This window comes from Anomaloglossus baeobatrachus, chromosome 11, assembly GCF_048569485.1.
Source record: "Anomaloglossus baeobatrachus isolate aAnoBae1 chromosome 11, aAnoBae1.hap1, whole genome shotgun sequence".
Taxonomy (NCBI): Eukaryota; Metazoa; Chordata; class Amphibia; order Anura; family Aromobatidae; genus Anomaloglossus; species Anomaloglossus baeobatrachus.
In genome coordinates this window covers 178712170-178728991 of record NC_134363.1, presented here as the reverse complement: position 1 = coordinate 178728991, position 16822 = coordinate 178712170, and the positions used below count along the sequence as shown (strand labels likewise).

The 16822-nt window shown below is 40.0% G+C and overlaps 1 pseudogene; it reads right to left on the bottom strand.

The window, feature by feature from the left end:
- Positions 1-6279: 6279 nt before the first annotated feature.
- LOC142255904 (indolethylamine N-methyltransferase-like) lies at positions 6280-14003 on the bottom strand (annotated as a pseudogene).
- Between the last annotated feature and the right edge of the window lie 2819 nt (positions 14004-16822).

The window sequence follows — 16822 nt, the reverse complement described above, 5'->3', positions numbered from 1 at the left end:
TCCCAGTTTGTCGATGAACATAATGTTTCCCATCAGACCCAAATAAATTAAACTTGCCTTCATCTCTAAAATGACCTGTGGACACTTCTCCTCTGTCCACACAACATGCTCCTCACCAAAGGTGAGTTTAGCCTTGTGATTCTTTCTGCTAATGAAAGCTTTGGTCACTGCAGAGTGGGTTTTCAGTCCAAATACTCTTAAACGTCATGACTGTATGACGAAACAGATCCTCACCCTGTTCAGTGCTGAGTTGGCGAGCAATTCCAGCTGCAGTGTTGAAAGGATTACCCATGGAGATTCTCCACATTATCATGTCCTCTCTTGCAGTTGTCTTTTGAGGGCAACCAGCCTTCTTGGGGAATTGAAAAAGTTGGTGATATTGTAAAGATGAAACATTCTTAAAATAACAGACTTGGAACGACGAACTTCTCTTGCTATGGCTGATAGGGTCACCCCTTTAGCCATCATCTGGATAACCTGCTGCTGGAGGGTTTCAGTCACTTTGTAACAGCACACCATTTTTGTAAAAGTCAGTGCAAACTGGAAAGTTAGGCTGTCAGTTACATAGGGTTTGTCAGATAATTAAGGAAATTAGCACCAGGTGCCAGATTAACACCAATAATGTGCAGGGATCTGACAGTGTTCTCTAACTTTTATCCACATTCTTTTTCATTTATCTCATTTACTTTTTTATTATGTGATTTAGAAAAAATTAAATTTATGAAATAGGCTTAAAATGCTGTGAGTTTCCTCATGACAGGATATAATCATATAGGGCGACACAATGATCGCAACATTTAGGAAATAGTGTGTGTTATTCTCTAATTTCTGTCTGCAGTGTATATCTTTTAAGTACCATTTAGTTTCGTCTACAGAACTTTTATCATGGTTTTCTAGACTCTGCACATTTGTTTTTTTGGGTTCCTTATGCTTTTTTGTGCATTGGGTGTATTTTTTTGTTTAGCTACTGCTTTTTGGTTTTCCTTACTGGATCAAATAAATATCAAATTGAAACAGAATTCAATGGGACCTAAGAACATGCTCCCAGCAAAGTACATTTACATGGGTTATAAACAAGAAATGAAGTTTGTATGTTATAACCAAACATTACTGTTAGTGGATGATTAGTTCTCCTGATTATCACGCGCTGTCAATATTTGTTGACGACAACTTCATTTCACAGAAAAGAGAAATCATGAGGAGTCAGATGGTTTCCTGATGTCTCTTCATCCAGTTGTAATATTTTTGTGAAGTATTTTATAAGCATTTAAAAAAAATAATCCTGGAGGTACACAATTCTTATTTCAAGGGATTTCACTGGGTTTTTGTAAATTTAACCCCTTCACCCCTACACAATTTTCCATTTCTCATTTTCATTTTTTGCTCCCCTTCTTCCGAGAGCTTTAACTTTTTCCTTTTTCTGTCAATCTTGCCTTATGAGGCTTTATTTTTTGCGAGATGAGTTGTACTTTAGAATTAAATCATTACTTATTTAGTGCACTGGATAACGAGACAAAAATTTCCAAGTGCAGTAAAATTCCAAAAAAAGTGCAAGCGCATGATGGTTTTGGGGATATTTTTTTCACCATGTTCACAATATGGTAAAACCAACATATCAGTATGTCACAGGTCGGTACGGGTTTGTAGACACCAAACATGTATAGGTTTACTTTTATCTAAGGGGTTAAAAAAAATTCAAAAATTTGTCCAAAAAACACTATTTTCTGATACCCGTAGCGTTCTCATTTTTTGGAATATGGGGCTCATTGATGGCTTATTTTTTGCGTCTTGAGCTGATGTTTTTAATTATTCCATTTTTGTGCAGATGTGCTGTTTTGATCGTCTGTTATTGCATTTAAAAAAAAAATGTGGATACCAAAAAACGTAACTTTGGCAATTGGAATTTTTTCTTGCCATGTCAAGTACCGATCTGATTAATTGATTTTATAGTTTGATGCATCTGGCCTTTCTAAATGTGGTGTGCCCTGACGAAGCCGGTGCGGCGGCGACACGCGTCGGCCACCCACTTTGAGTGGCACCTCTGACCTTGTCTGCCCCACATTTTATCTGTATGTATGACTGACTGACCCTGGGTCTCCCTTGGTGACCATGTTATCTTGAATTTTTTTTTTTCTCTTGTGTCGTACACCAGGGCCCTGGTTCATCAGCCGGACGCTCCTCTATTGGGGTGTATTGATGCTATTTTAGCTTGACTGACCCCTTGGGGTACTCGGCGTGATTTGGATCTACCCTTGCTACGTGCATTATATTTGTTTACATACTCCTCTGCTTTCCAGCATTGGATGTAAAACACCTTCCAAGTGGTTTGTTTCAACATCCATCTCGAGGGTATAACCTTTGATATCCATTCCTTCTATATTCATGTGTGTTTCTGAGCCAGCTATTTAGTTTGGTTCACTGACCTGTATAGTGACCATCTTCTACATAGATATAGCTACCCTCATATATATTTGCGCAAACCAGCACTTGCGATTCCTATATATTTTTAGGTGTCCTTATGGATTATGCACATGTATGTATGAACATTTGACACTTGATATTGCACCAACTGTGGGTCTCTTGTCGTCATACTTTTGATATTGTATCACTACTCTGTGTTTTGTGCGTATTGTTATATTGGGGTCCTGGTCCCACCCAGTGGGCGCTCTCTTGTCTCTATGTGTGTTTTAATGGTTTTTTAATATGTCTTGTCATGTGCATCAATAAAGGTGTTCTTTTTTATACAATTGTATTATTGGTGTGCCCCTGATTGTATGTGCGGAATCTTCCTCTTCTCCAACTGCTCTGTTCCTCTTTCCGCACCAGGGTGCACCCCTACATTATTGACTGCGGTATTAGTGGTACGCTCCGCTCTTTTGTCCTTCCAGCATTTATAAATGTGGCAATGCCAAATATATGTATATTTTTTATTATTTTATCGGTTTTATTTTTAATGGGGTAAATGGGGGTTAATTTTAAATTTTAGGGTTGTTTTATTTTTTCATATTTTTAAAAATGTGTTTAACATTTTTTATTTATTTTACTTGTCCTCCTAGATGATTTTATGCATAAGCAGTCTGATTGCTTCTTCATTTCTGTTGATCAGAGCTGCACAGCTCTGATCAGCAGAAATGCAGCATTCCTGGGAGAGTCGGTGCTCTGTCGACACTTACAGGAAGTATTGTATGTCATGGCAGCGTAATGGGTCATCACATGGATCTGAGCCACCATTAAAACCATCAGCTCCCCATGATCACTTAATGGGAGCGCCGACGGCCATTTAAATTGTGCTGTCACATTTTGACAGCTCTATCTAAGTAGCAGGTGCAGGTGGATCACGGATCCACCCGCACCTGTTAGTGGGCCATGACTGCTGTTTAAATCAGCAGACATGTGCAGGGATAACCATTGGCTCACCGAAGATAGATAGATAGATAGACAGATAGATAGATAAATAGATAGATAGATCAATTTACCCAAAAATCCAAAAATGACAAATGTATTCTAGGATTGACATCTTTATTGACTACCTAGAAAAATTATATTTGCAAGTTTTCAGAGCACCAAGGCTCCTTCATCAGGCTATTTACAAATTAATTAATTAGACAAACGCACAATATTTAAGAGATGTTTGTTACAACATGACATTTGTGCATGGGAAAGATGGGGTGATGTCTCCTAAAGATAAGCAAAGGAAATCAAATTAAGATTTTTATCACACATGGAGATGTGGTGGAAGTGATGTCTTAGTGATCTGGAGTCCCTCCAGTAGAGGTGTGACGTGTGTCCATGGAGTTGGTCATAAATCCAGATGTTAGATTGAGTCCTTTTGTTGAAGAATTGAACATCCTTATCAGTTTGAATGCCCAGATCTTTCTCTCTCTGTCACCCTTAAAATACCTTCAGAATTAAGACTTTTAATTCTGCCATACTTTGTCCTGGTCCCGAGAAACGTTTTCCCACAGGCGGAAAGTTGGTAGAGACATTCCCCAATAGACTTCCAGCAGTAACTGCAAGTTAGGTGATCCTCAGGGGCAGAATACAAATGCACATCTCAACTTGCAGATTTATATTTTTTAAAGATTTAAAAAACATGTATCATTTCCTTTACACTTTGCAAAGAGTTGGTATGTCAAATAAAATCCCAATAAAATACAAATTAATCTGTGGGTGTAAAGTGAAAAATTGTGTAAAAGATTAATTAATGTTCTCCACTGCGCAAATGTACTAACTTTTTTATAAAAAAAAAATTTTTAACAAAATTTTTCTTTAATTTGGCCACTTTGCCTGTTCACTTCAGATACTTTTTTGGGGGCACACCTCTTTTGTATTCATTATTTTTTTACTTATATATGTCACTGTTCTGATTTGTGGTGCATCTTTTGTGCTGTGACATTCTGTTATGCTATCCTGCAGAGCCGGTGTTCGCCTGTTTCTTTGCACAGAGCATTTTGCCTTGATGCTCTGCCATCCTGCACTCCTCTGGACAGGTTGCTTCCCCGTATCAGGTTGTATGCTGGTGCAGGGAGAGGCTTGCTCATATGCTCCGCATTCTAGGTGATTATTCTGCTTTATTAGGAGCGTGCTTGGCTGGCGCAATGCCAGTCATATTTCCTGTTCTGCAGTAAGAGCTTGGCTTCTGTTGTGTCTTGTTATCGGATCTCGGCTACTCAAACCTGGACTGTTATTGAGTCTGCTCTGCCCGCCCCCCTAGACCTTGTTGTTACCTTCTGGCTTCTGACCTCAGATCTTCTCATGACCACGTCCCCACCTGCTCCTTGCATCTCATACATATTCTCCTGGTGTCCTGACCCTCGGCCTGTATCTTGACCTTGCTTCTGCCTGCTCCCTGTGTTTTGATGTGTCCTCTTGGTTACTGATCCCAGGTAGTCTGACTTTCTCTCTGCTCTCTCAGTATACTAGTGCTTCCTGTGCCATCTGGTTACTAACTTCATACTACATAACATGGTATCACACTACTCCATAGTGCCAAACATTACTAAATACCTATGTACTTATTTATTCACAGGGTTTGTGCATCGAAGATACACTAATTATTATATTTGTCAATTTTACAATATTTTTTAATGGGCATCTACATATCCCTTACTAATGTATCCATACCTGGGACATTTTTGCAATTTTATTATTAGACTAGCTGTACTACCCGGCTTCGCCCGGGTTAATAACTGTTGTTAACAAAATAGAGTCTGTCTCTGTCTGTCTCTTTCCCCGTCTGTCTCTGTCTCTTTCACCATCTGTCTCCCTCTTTAACCGTCTGTCTCTGTCTGTCTCTTTCACCGTTTGTCTCTGTCTCTTTCCCTGTCTGTCTCTCTGTCTGTCTCTGTCTGTCTCTCTTTCTGTCTCTCTGTCTGTTTGTCTCTGTCTGTCTCTCTCTATCCGTCTCCCCACCAACATCTAATTATCTCACATATAAGCTTCTTATATTATGAATGTCCTTTGTTCCTATAGCAACCAATCACAGCTCCTACTAATAACCTGTAGTTCCAGGCTCCATTTACTTTAATGGAGGAATGTTTTTTGGAGAGTAACTGTAAAGCGCGGGGTTAAAATTTCCTGTCAAAACATAGTCTACGACGTTCCCCGGGGTCACATGACGTGTCTGCGCAAAATTTCGTGATTGTAAATGTGACGGTGCGGATACACTTTTCCTTTCACTTTTTCCCCATTATGTAGATGGGGCAAAATTGATTGGTAAATTACAAAGTGTGGGGTTAAAATTTCACCTCACAACATAGCCTATGACGCTCTCAGGGTCCAGACGTGTGGGTGTGCAAAATTTTGAGGCTGTAGCTGCGACGGTGCAGATGCCAATCCCGGACATACACACACACACACACACACACACACACACATACATACACACATTCAGCTTTATATATTAGATGATTATGTAATTTTACATGTTACTATTGTACTTTTTATTTTGTATGTTACTTTAATATTAAATGATTTGAGAGATATCTTTGTACCCATATCTGTATACTCAATTTTTTCAAATTTTTTTCTTCAATAACAATCTATAATTTTATTTGTGTGGTCATCTTCTTATTAGGTTTCTTTGTTTTTTTGGGCTATTATGTGACTACTCTTTGCTTACAGCTAATTTGATGGTCCAAGTCACACTCCACTGACCCATTGGTTAGCCACCATTGTTATAGGTTTTTTTTAATTATAGAACAGTAAAATGCAAATGATACAAGTTACGAAAATTACACAAATTAAGAAATGATCATGATTCTCAGCATGAAACCTTGATTTAAATATTAGATTGTCTTTTAAAGCCTTACGCATACAACTTCATATATGTATTACATTTTATTTTTTTTTGTTACAGTAATTAGACTTATTTCTCTTTGTGGGCTGAAACGAGTATGACGGCCTTATAGTCAATAAGGTCACTCACATTCGTTCTCTTCTTAACCTTGCAATTATCAATTACAAATCCTGCATCAACCAGAGCTTTCCTGACAAAATCCTCATCATGATAGAAAAAATAAATCTTTTCTTTCCCAATTGTTGCATATGTTCCCTCTAAACATGCAAACAACATAATGTGTCCTCCAGGTTTCAGTAACTTTGAGAACTTCTTGAGATATCTCATGTAATCTTCTTGATCTCTGGAAATCAAATCTAGAAGCAAGAAACTGATCATACAATCCGCAAGTGGTAAGACGATCGGATCCATAATATCTTCTTTTTGAAGATCACATTTCAAAACATGTTCAAGGGCTGATTTCACTTTTCCTTCATGGTCCTGCATTGCATCACTATAAAAGATATGAAAAAATGAACAAACAGATTGTTCTATTTATCGAATTGAATAGGACGGGTTTATTCCCAAAGTTTAGCACTAGATAAAGGACTATAATACCACCAAGACTAAACTATTACCTTCCATAGACAGTGGATTTAGACATACATATACTGTATACCTATTTAAACTGTCTACTTTAGATACCATACACCTCACCACCATACTCTCTGCTGTTGCCACAGGTCTATTTCCGATTGTGACGCTACATGTAGTAACTTCACAATCTAGCATTTTTGGTTTCCATAAATCACATTTCAGTTTGGTTGAACGGGAAGATCATCAATATTTAAAAAACACATAAAATGAAAAAAATATATATGCTAAAAAAAAACAATAAAAGGATAAGGTTTTGCAACTGTTTGACTAGTCGCAGTTAACAATCATAGGCACAACTATATTAGTATTGGCTATAGACTTAAATTACTGTCCATGGGTTTACCTACATAGCACCTCCTTTATTTAAGGATAAAGATTTTTGATAAGGGTGGGAGAAGTTTAAACCAAAGATATGTCCCCTTTTGCTCTCTACCCACCTATCTTAAAATTCCATTTTGGCAACGGTACACCACACTCCAAACATTCCGATACTGTGGTCTGTTGCAACCTTTTTTTTTGCTCATAACTTTCAAGCATTTGTTTTTACGAGGTTTTTTTTAGCCGAGGAGAATTCATGTAGGATAAATCAAAATTTGTAAATATATTGTTATAGTAAATGGAGGAAACATTTCAGGTTTGGTTTACCAAAACTGTTTAACCTCTTCACAACCTATGATGTACTGGTACTTGATAGGTCATATCCCTGCCTTCGATACAGGCTCACACACCAAGTCTCATCTTTCCCTGCTCACAACACCTGATTTGATCAGTCGACATATGCCTCTAACAGATGCGGGAGGATTGGAGATCCACCCAAGGTTATTAACGAGTTAAATCCCACCATCAATCTCTGAAAGCAGATACAAGAGGCAGACAAGACTGACAAGACGGGACTGAAGCAATCAGACAGGATGCAGAACTGGAGACTGACAGGATTGGATACAAACTAGAGTACTGATAGAAATAGAAATCCTAGGAACCTAGTGGTTAAGGCACCTCCCTACAGGGGAAGGTGTTAAGGATAAGAATTAAGTAACCAAAAATACTTAATTCAGCCATTTCATAGACTCAAATATATAGTTTAGTTCATGTAACCTAACACACATCTTTATGAATGATTTTGTTTCTTACTAACACACACACACATATATACAGTTAGGTCCAGAAATATTTGGACAGTGACACAAGTTTTGTTATTTTAGCTGTTTACAAAAACATGTTCAGAAATACAATTATATATATAATATGGGCTGAAAGTGCACACTCCCAGCTGCAATATGAGAGTTTTCCCATCCAAATCGGAGAAAGGGTTTAGGAATCATAGCTCTGTAATGCATAGCCTCCTCTTTTTCAAGGGACCAAAAGTAATTGGACAAGGGACTCTAAGGGCTGCAATTAACTTTGAAGGCGTCTCCCTCGTTAACCTGTAATCAATGAAGTAGTTAAAAGGTCTAGGGTTTATTACAGGTGTGTGGTTTTGCATTTGGAAGCTGTTGCTGTGACCAGACAACATGCGGTCTAAGGAACTCTCAATTGAGGTGAAGCAGAACATCCTGAGGCTGAAAAAAAAGAAAAAATCCATCAGAGAGATAGCAGACATGCTTGGAGTAGCAAAATCAACAGTCGGGTACATTCTGAGAAAAAAGGAATTGTCTGGTGAGCTTGGGAACTCAAAAAGGCCTGGGCGTCCACGGATGACAACAGTGGTGGATGATCGCCGCATACTTTCTTTGGTGAAGAAGAACCCGTTCACAACATCAACTGAAGTCCAGAACACTCTCAGTGAAGTAGGTGTATCTGTCTCTAAGTCAACAGTAAAGAGAAGACTCCATGAAAGTAAATACAAAGGGTTCACATCTAGATGCAAACCATTCATCAATTCCAAAAATAGACAGGCCAGAGTTACATTTGCTGAAAAACACCTCATGAAGCCAGCTCAGTTCTGGAAAAGTATTCTATGGACAGATGAGACAAAGATCAACCTGTACCAGAATGATGGGAAGAAAAAAGTTTGGAGAAGAAAGGGAACGGCACATGATCCAAGGCACACCACATCCTCTGTAAAACATGGTGGAGGCAACGTGATGGCATGGGCATGCATGGCTTTCAATGGCACTGGGTCACTTGTGTTTATTGATGACATAACAGCAGACAAGAGTAGCCGGATGAATTCTGAAGTGTACCGGGATATACTTTCAGCCCAGATTCAGCCAAATGCTGCAAAGTTGATCGGACGGCGCTTCATAGTACAGATGGACAATGACCCCAAGCATACAGCCAAAGCTACCCAGGAGTTCATGAGTGCAAAAAAGTGGAACATTCTGCAATAGCCAAGTCAATCACCAGATCTTAACCCAATTGAGCATGCATTGCACTTGCTCAAATCCAGACTTAAGACGGAAAGACCCACAAACAAGCAAGGCCTGAAGGCTGCGGCTGTAAAGGCCTGGCAAAGCATTAAGAAGGAGGAAACCCAGCGTTTGGTGTTGTCCATGGGTTCCAGACTTAAGGCAGTGATTGCCTCCAAAGGATTCGCAACAAAATATTGAAAATAAAAATATTTTGTTTGGGTTTGGTTTATTTGTCCAATTACTTTTGACCTCCTAAAATGTGGAGTGTTTGTAAAGAAATGTGTACAATTCCTACAATTTCTATCAGATATTTTTGTTCAAACCTTCAAATTAAACGTTACAATCTGCACTTGAATTCTGTTGTAGAGATTTCATTTCAAATCCAATGTGGTGGCATGCAGAGCCCAACTCGCGAAAATTGTGTCACTGTCCAAATATTTCTGGACCTAACTGTATATATATATATATATATATATATATACATATATTTATTTAGTGATTTTCCTTAATACGGCATATACCAGCATATGTAACAAAGATGGCTGCTGCATCCTGGACAACTCCCAAAGAAGTTAAAAAACGAAGGAATTCCTAAAGTTTGGACTGACCAATCCGGCAGAGACTATGCAAATTCCTATACGTCTTGCGTCCAGCCTCCGATACTTGATTGGACTATATTTTGTCTACACCCTTCACTTCTCTAAGGCTATAAAAAGTTTAAAACAGTAAAGAGAATCAGAATCTCAATGGCGTTAGTCATGGAGAGAAGGTTCATAATAACCGATTTAACTCTGTTATTTCTTTCTCGTGTGCACACATTACAATATAATTTGAACACGGCAGTCAGACCTTAAGAGACCCATTTGTAGTCTCACCTCAACAAAGGTGCCTTATGTAATATGTGCCTCCCAGTTATAAGCTGGGGAACACGTTCAGTGTGTGTCTGCAGCCCTTTTAAGAGGCCGGAGTGCGCATGCCGTTAGGATGCTGTTAGGAGACCTGAATAATGTGCACAGGTCCTGGAAAATGGAGTCCAGTGAAAGAGTAGGGCATCGAGCATGACGGCCACAGCGATGAGTAGCTGAGCCTGACAGTGCATTGACACCGACGTTACACCCTACCAATTTACACTACAGTTATTGATTTTACAAAAACAGGAGATACCATCAGTATTATGCAAATATAATGAATTGAAATGAATTCCTCCTTGAGAAAGCAATAATACCTTCGCGAAATGCGCGTTGGTGGTGATCCTGCTCTTTTTGGGTATGTGCACTTTGTATTGATTATGTATCAGGTTTTGTCCTTGCAATAATTTGACTGTAGTATTTTATATGACCCCTGTTTTTCATATGCATGAGTCCTTCGGGACCCTGGTCTAGTTGTATGCATTTGCACTTTATTGCTAAAATTTCCTGTACTGTCTAAATTGACCATGGTACTCCTGCTTTACTACATCCTTGTACTTAGGTTTTTTTATTATAGTCATATACTGTATGGCATCTGATTTGTTTCACCTCTCTCACGGCTACCAGTGACAGACATATACGGACTGTGTCCTATTGTGTTAATATACCCTTCTGTCCTGTGTTGTGCCTATATACTCTCTATCAGATTGGCCTTACCTTTTCCACAGCTACCAGTGACAGACATATATGGACTGAGTCCTATTGTGTTATTATACCCTTCTGTCCTGTGTTGTGCCTATACACTCTCTATCAGATTGGCCTTACCTTTCTCATGGCTACCAGTGACATACATATACGGACTGAGTCCTATTGTGTTATTATACCCTTCTGTCCTGTGTTGTGCCTATACACTCTCTATCAGATTGGCCTTACCTTTCTCATGGCTACCAGTGACATACATATACGGACTGAGTCCTATTGTGTTATTATACCCTTCTGTCCTGTGTTGTGCCTATACACTCTCTATTAGATTGGCCTTACCTTTCCCACGGCTATCAGTGACAGATTTTAGTGGACTAAGTCCAGTTATGTTATTATGTCCTCCTTTCCTGCCTTGCCTGGTTACTCCCATCAAATGATTGGTTCCATCTCTCCCACTGCTAGTAGTGACAACCAATCATTTTTCACACATATTCAATATTTTGTGCCTCCTTGATTTATTGGTAGTTGTTTTTATTGCCCATTGCTGTCCTTGCGTGTGTCTTTCATATAAAAAAAATTCATTATATTTGCATAATACTCGTGGTACCTCCTGTTTTTGTACCTTGTGTGAGTAGTGCATGCACCCTGCCGGTGTACATATATACTGACGGCGTGCACACCATATGGCTCTTTTATTGGAAATTGTTCTCAGTTATTGATTTTAGTAGCCCCTAGCTTGTTGGGGTAACTGACCTAGCATTTGGTAATTGCAGCATCCTGCTCACTTCTTTTTTTTGGTTTTAGAAAAAAAAATTTGACTGCGATAGGTATGTGACGGAAAATACATCCCAAATTTTTCTATAAAAAGCCGCTCCCTTGTTCCAGACAAGGCTTGTGCCTTCTGTATCTACTTATAAATACAGCTCTGTTCACATCGCTATTGTAAAGGTATCCATGACAATTACTAGATTTTCCTAAATTTTCGATAATCAACTTACGTGCATCTTTTTAGGTCAACATGAAGTTGTGTGACATGGCTCCAATCAAATGCTCCTGTACGTCCATCCACCCATCTTTTGAGCTCCAAGATACATCTGTCTCTGACCCTCAGCACTATGATGTGTTTGAAAAACTCACAGGCCCCAAATCAATGATGAACAAGGCCACCAACACTTAGATCAATCAAGACGTCTCCTTTAATATGACCTGTATAAAAAAATATATATATTAAAAAATTATAAATTACATTTCTTAACACAGAAGGGTAATGAGGAAAGATTACAACATAATCATTCCAATGTAATCCATTGATGGAGTAGAAATGGGTGGCACGGTGGCTCAGTGGTTAGCACTGCAGTCTTGTGGTGGCTCAGTGGTTAGTACTGCAGTCTTGTGGTGGCTCAGTGGATAGCACTGCAGTCTTGTGGTGGCTCAGTGGTTAGCACTGCAGTCTTGTGGTGGCTCAGTGGATAGCACTGCAGTCTTGTGGTGGCTCAGTGGATAGCACTGCAGTCTTGTGGTGGCTCAGTAGTTAGCACTGGAGTCTTGTGGTGGCTCAGTGGATAGCACTGCAGTCTTGTGGTGGCTCAGTGGATAGCACTGCAGTCTTGTGGTGGCTCAGTGGATAGCACTGCAGTCTTGTGGTGGCTCAGTGGATAGCACTGCAGTCTTGTGGTGGCTCAGTGGTTAGCACTGTAGTCTTGCAGCGCTGAGGTCCTGGGTTCAATTCCCACCAAGGACACCATCTGTAAGGAGTTTGTATGTTCTCCCCGTGGTTGCGTGGGTTTCCTCCGGGTACTCTGGTTTCCTCCCACACTCCAAAGACATACAGATAGGGACTCTAGATTGTGAGCCCCAATGGGGACAGTGTTGCCAATGTATGTAAAGCGCTGTGGAATTAATAGCGCTATATAAATGAATAAAATTATTATTATTAAATGTACATATGTAAACAAGCTGACCTTCTAGGGGGTGCTATCTATTCTTAGGATAGGTAATCTAAGAATGTCTGGCCGGACAAGCCCTTTATGACCAGACCCAGCACAGCTCGAATAGCTATTCCTATATTCCTATAGTAGACATTCATGGATCACACAGGTGGTTGCGGCTACAGAATCAGGCAAGCTGCTAAAAAATGAATGAGAGTTATAAAAACAGCACATAATTACGCGCTAAAGCTGGGTTTACACACTGCAACATCGCAAAGGACATCGCTGTAACGTCACCGGTTTTGTGACGTAACAGCGACCTCCCTAAGTCTCTGGTGAGTCGCTGGTGAGCTGTCAAACAGGCAAACCTGGCCAACAACGCAACAGCAATCCGGACCTGCAGAGCGACCTAGCTGGTTGTTGGGGACGTTGATAAGCAGCTTTTTGAAAGGGAAGTTGCTAACAAAGTCGCTGCAAAGTCTTTCACACACTGAAACTTTGTAGCGATGCATGCTGCACAGCGGGAAACACAAAGGACCTAGGAATGGTCCTGAACGATTTGTAGCGATCACAACTTCACAGCAGGGGCCAGGTCGCTGATGTGTTTCTCACACTGCAACATCGCAAACGACATCGCTATTGCGTCACAAAACCGGTGACATTACAGCGATGTCGTTTGAGATGTTGCAGTGTGTAAACCCAGCTTAAAGAACTGCATTTCCTTATCTCGGAAGTTACAGAAACAACTCAGCATGTGTTATGTTCTTGCTCATAAGCACAAACTAGTGAATTATACATTGTTATAAAACAGCAGAATCAAAAACAAAATCACCCACAATAAAATTGTTAGATTTACACTTTATCATACTCAACATGTTTTCCGGAGATCAGGAAATTATAGAGCGAAAACAATCAATTTGCCCTCCCAGAAACCCAATATTTTCAACAAATTCAATGGCCAATACCCAATTTATATTTTGTTATCTAAGGTGGTTACCAATCGAGAGCTAGAAATGTTATGATACATACCTTCTTTGAAAGTTTTTATAAGACTTTCAGTTGGAAATATTATGGAATCTTCTCCAAAGACCATATCATCTTTATCTGAAAAATATTGCTCCAGAGCTCCTCTGGAGTCAATGCCATCAACATGGTAGAGCGTATAAGTGCCGGGATCCATCGTCTAGTCTTGTGTCACAGATTGAGGGACTTCTTCTACATCAGTGCTCAAGGTTTTTATATAATCACCAGGAATATTTACAAGGAGAGTAGTAATTACTTATGGTCTCATGAGGTTTCATCTTCACGAGTCAGTCATCGGAGCAAGCATTCGCTTGGTGATTTAATGATCTTTATATGGGAAAAAACAAATCCCCAGTAACTTGTCTGTTTGCCGGTCTGTAATGGCTCCTTAATAAGGGAGTATGAACACAAATAAAGCAGGTATTGAAGAAATTATTTTAAATTTTACTGTCTTGGAAACTGGCAATGGAATATGGAATATGTATTAGTGTAATGTAAATAATAGAGATGAGTGAATCTGCTGAAATTCAAACTTCACCAAATAATTAGAATTTTTCCTGAAAACTTGATTGGTGTCAAATTTGATGTAAATTTTGTTTCCTGTAAAAGGGATTGTTATTAGGGATGAGTGAATGTATTCGCCACTATTCAATATCCGATGCATAATGGGGTATTCGCACTATTCGCTATCCGACGAATAAAACAGTATCCGCTTCGATGCTTTCAGTTTCATTTCTGACTTCCTGGCACCTGTTTTCCAGCCAATGAACACATCTGATGTTGCTTGCCCTCACAGTAACGCCGCAGCCATCTTTGTTGTGGTGTTACTGTGATTGGTGTGGCCGCACAGCGTTATAGGGGCTATATAAGCCAGCAGCCATTTTTTGAACACGCAGTCATTGGGGAGCTGGCGGTGTAGATAGACTGTATTGTGTGTGGGAGAACGTTCGTAGATTCAACTAATAAATAATCCTTCTAAGGGCTGAAAACCGTGTCCAGTAGCTGCTAGCAGCTCAATAAATCGCCAGACCGCAAATCTGTGAATGCGGACCCAGCTATAAGGCCAGTGACAGTGCAGTGATAGCGTTCATGCTACAAACTCCTAAACAGTCCTTCACAGGGCTGAAGCCAGTAGCCGGTAGCTGCTAGCAGCTCCATAAATCCCCAGGCTGCAAAACTGTGAATGCGGATCCAGCTATAGGGCCAGTGTTAGTGCAATGCTTTGTTAGGTGAGAGCGATCCATCTTTAAAAAAAAAAAAAATCCTCTTATCTCTCTGTCAATGTCGATCAATCTCTCTCTGTCTGTCGATGTCGATCAATCTCTCTCTGTCTGTCGATGTCGGTCAATCTCTCTCTGTCTGTCGGTCTCTGTCTCTCTCTCTGTCAGTTGGTCGCTCTGTCTGTCTCTCTCTGTCCAACGATTGGTCTCTCCCTCTCTTTCATTCTCACCAGTAGAGTTGAGCGCGGTTCGTGGTTCGTGGTTCGCGGTTCGAGGTTCTTCAGTTCGCAGCTCGAGTGATTTTGGGGCTGTTCTAGATCGAACTAGAACTCGAGCTTTTTGCTAAAGTTCGATAGTTCTAGATACAGTTAGGTCCAGAAATATTTGGACAGTGACACAATTTCCGCGAGTTGGGCTCTGCATGCCACCACATTGGATTTGAAATGAAATCTCTACAACAGAATTCAAGTGCAGATTGTAACATTTAATTTGAAGATTTGAACAAAAATATCTGATAGAAATTGTAGGAATTGTCACATTTCTTTACAAACACTCCACATTTTAGGAGGTCAAAAGTAATTGGACAAATAAACCAAACCCAAACAAAATATTTTTATTTTCAATATTTTGTTGCGAATCCTTTGGAGGCAATCACTGCCTTAAGTCTGGAACCCATGGACATCACCAAACGCTGGGTTTCCTCCTTCTTAATGCTTTGCCCGGCCTTTACAGCCTCAGCCTTCAGGTCTTGCTTGTTTGTGGGTCTTTCCGTCTTAAGTCTGGATTTGAGCAAGTGAAATGCATGCTCAATTGGGTTAAGATCTGGTGATTGACTTGGCCATTGCAGAATGTTCCACTTTTTTGCACTCATGAACTCCTGGGTAGCTTTGGCTGTATGCTTGGGGTCATTGTCCATCTGTACTATGAAGCGCCGTCCGATCAACTTTGCGGCATTTGGCTGAATCTGGGCTGAAAGTATATCCCGGTACACTTCAGAATTCATCCGGCTACTCTTGTCTGCTGTTATGTCATCAATAAACACAAGTGACCCAGTGCCATTGAAAGCCATGCATGCCCATGCCATCACGTTGCCTCCACCATGTTTTACAGAGGATGTGGTGTGCCTTGGATCATGTGCCGTTCCCTTTCTTCTCCAAACTTTTTTCTTCCCATCATTCTGGTACAGGTTGATCTTTGTCTCATCTGTCATATAATACTTTTCCAGAACTGAGCTGGCTTCATGAGGTGTTTTTCAGCAAATTTAAATCTGGCCTGTCTATTTTTGGAATTGATGAATGGTTTGCATCTAGATGTGAACCCTTTGTATTTACTTTACTGTATATTCTCTTCTCTTTACTGTTGACTTAGAGACAGATACACCTACTTCACTGAGAGTGTTCTGGACTTCAGTTGATGTTGTGAACGGGTTCTTCTTCACCAAAGAAAGTATGCGGCGATCATCCACCACTGTTGTCATCCGTGGACGCCCAGGCCTTTTTGAGTTCCCAAGCTCACCAGTCAATTCCTTTTTTCTCAGAATGTACCCGACTGTTGATTTTGCTACTCCAAGCATGTCTGCTATCTCTCTGATGGATTTTTTCTTTTTTTTTCAGCCTCAGGATGTTCTGCTTCACCTCAATTGAGAGTTCCTTAGACCGCATGTTGTCTGGTCACAGCAAAAGCTTCCAAATGCAAAACCACACACCTGTAATCAACCCCAGACCTTTTAACTACTTCATTGATTACAGGTTAACGA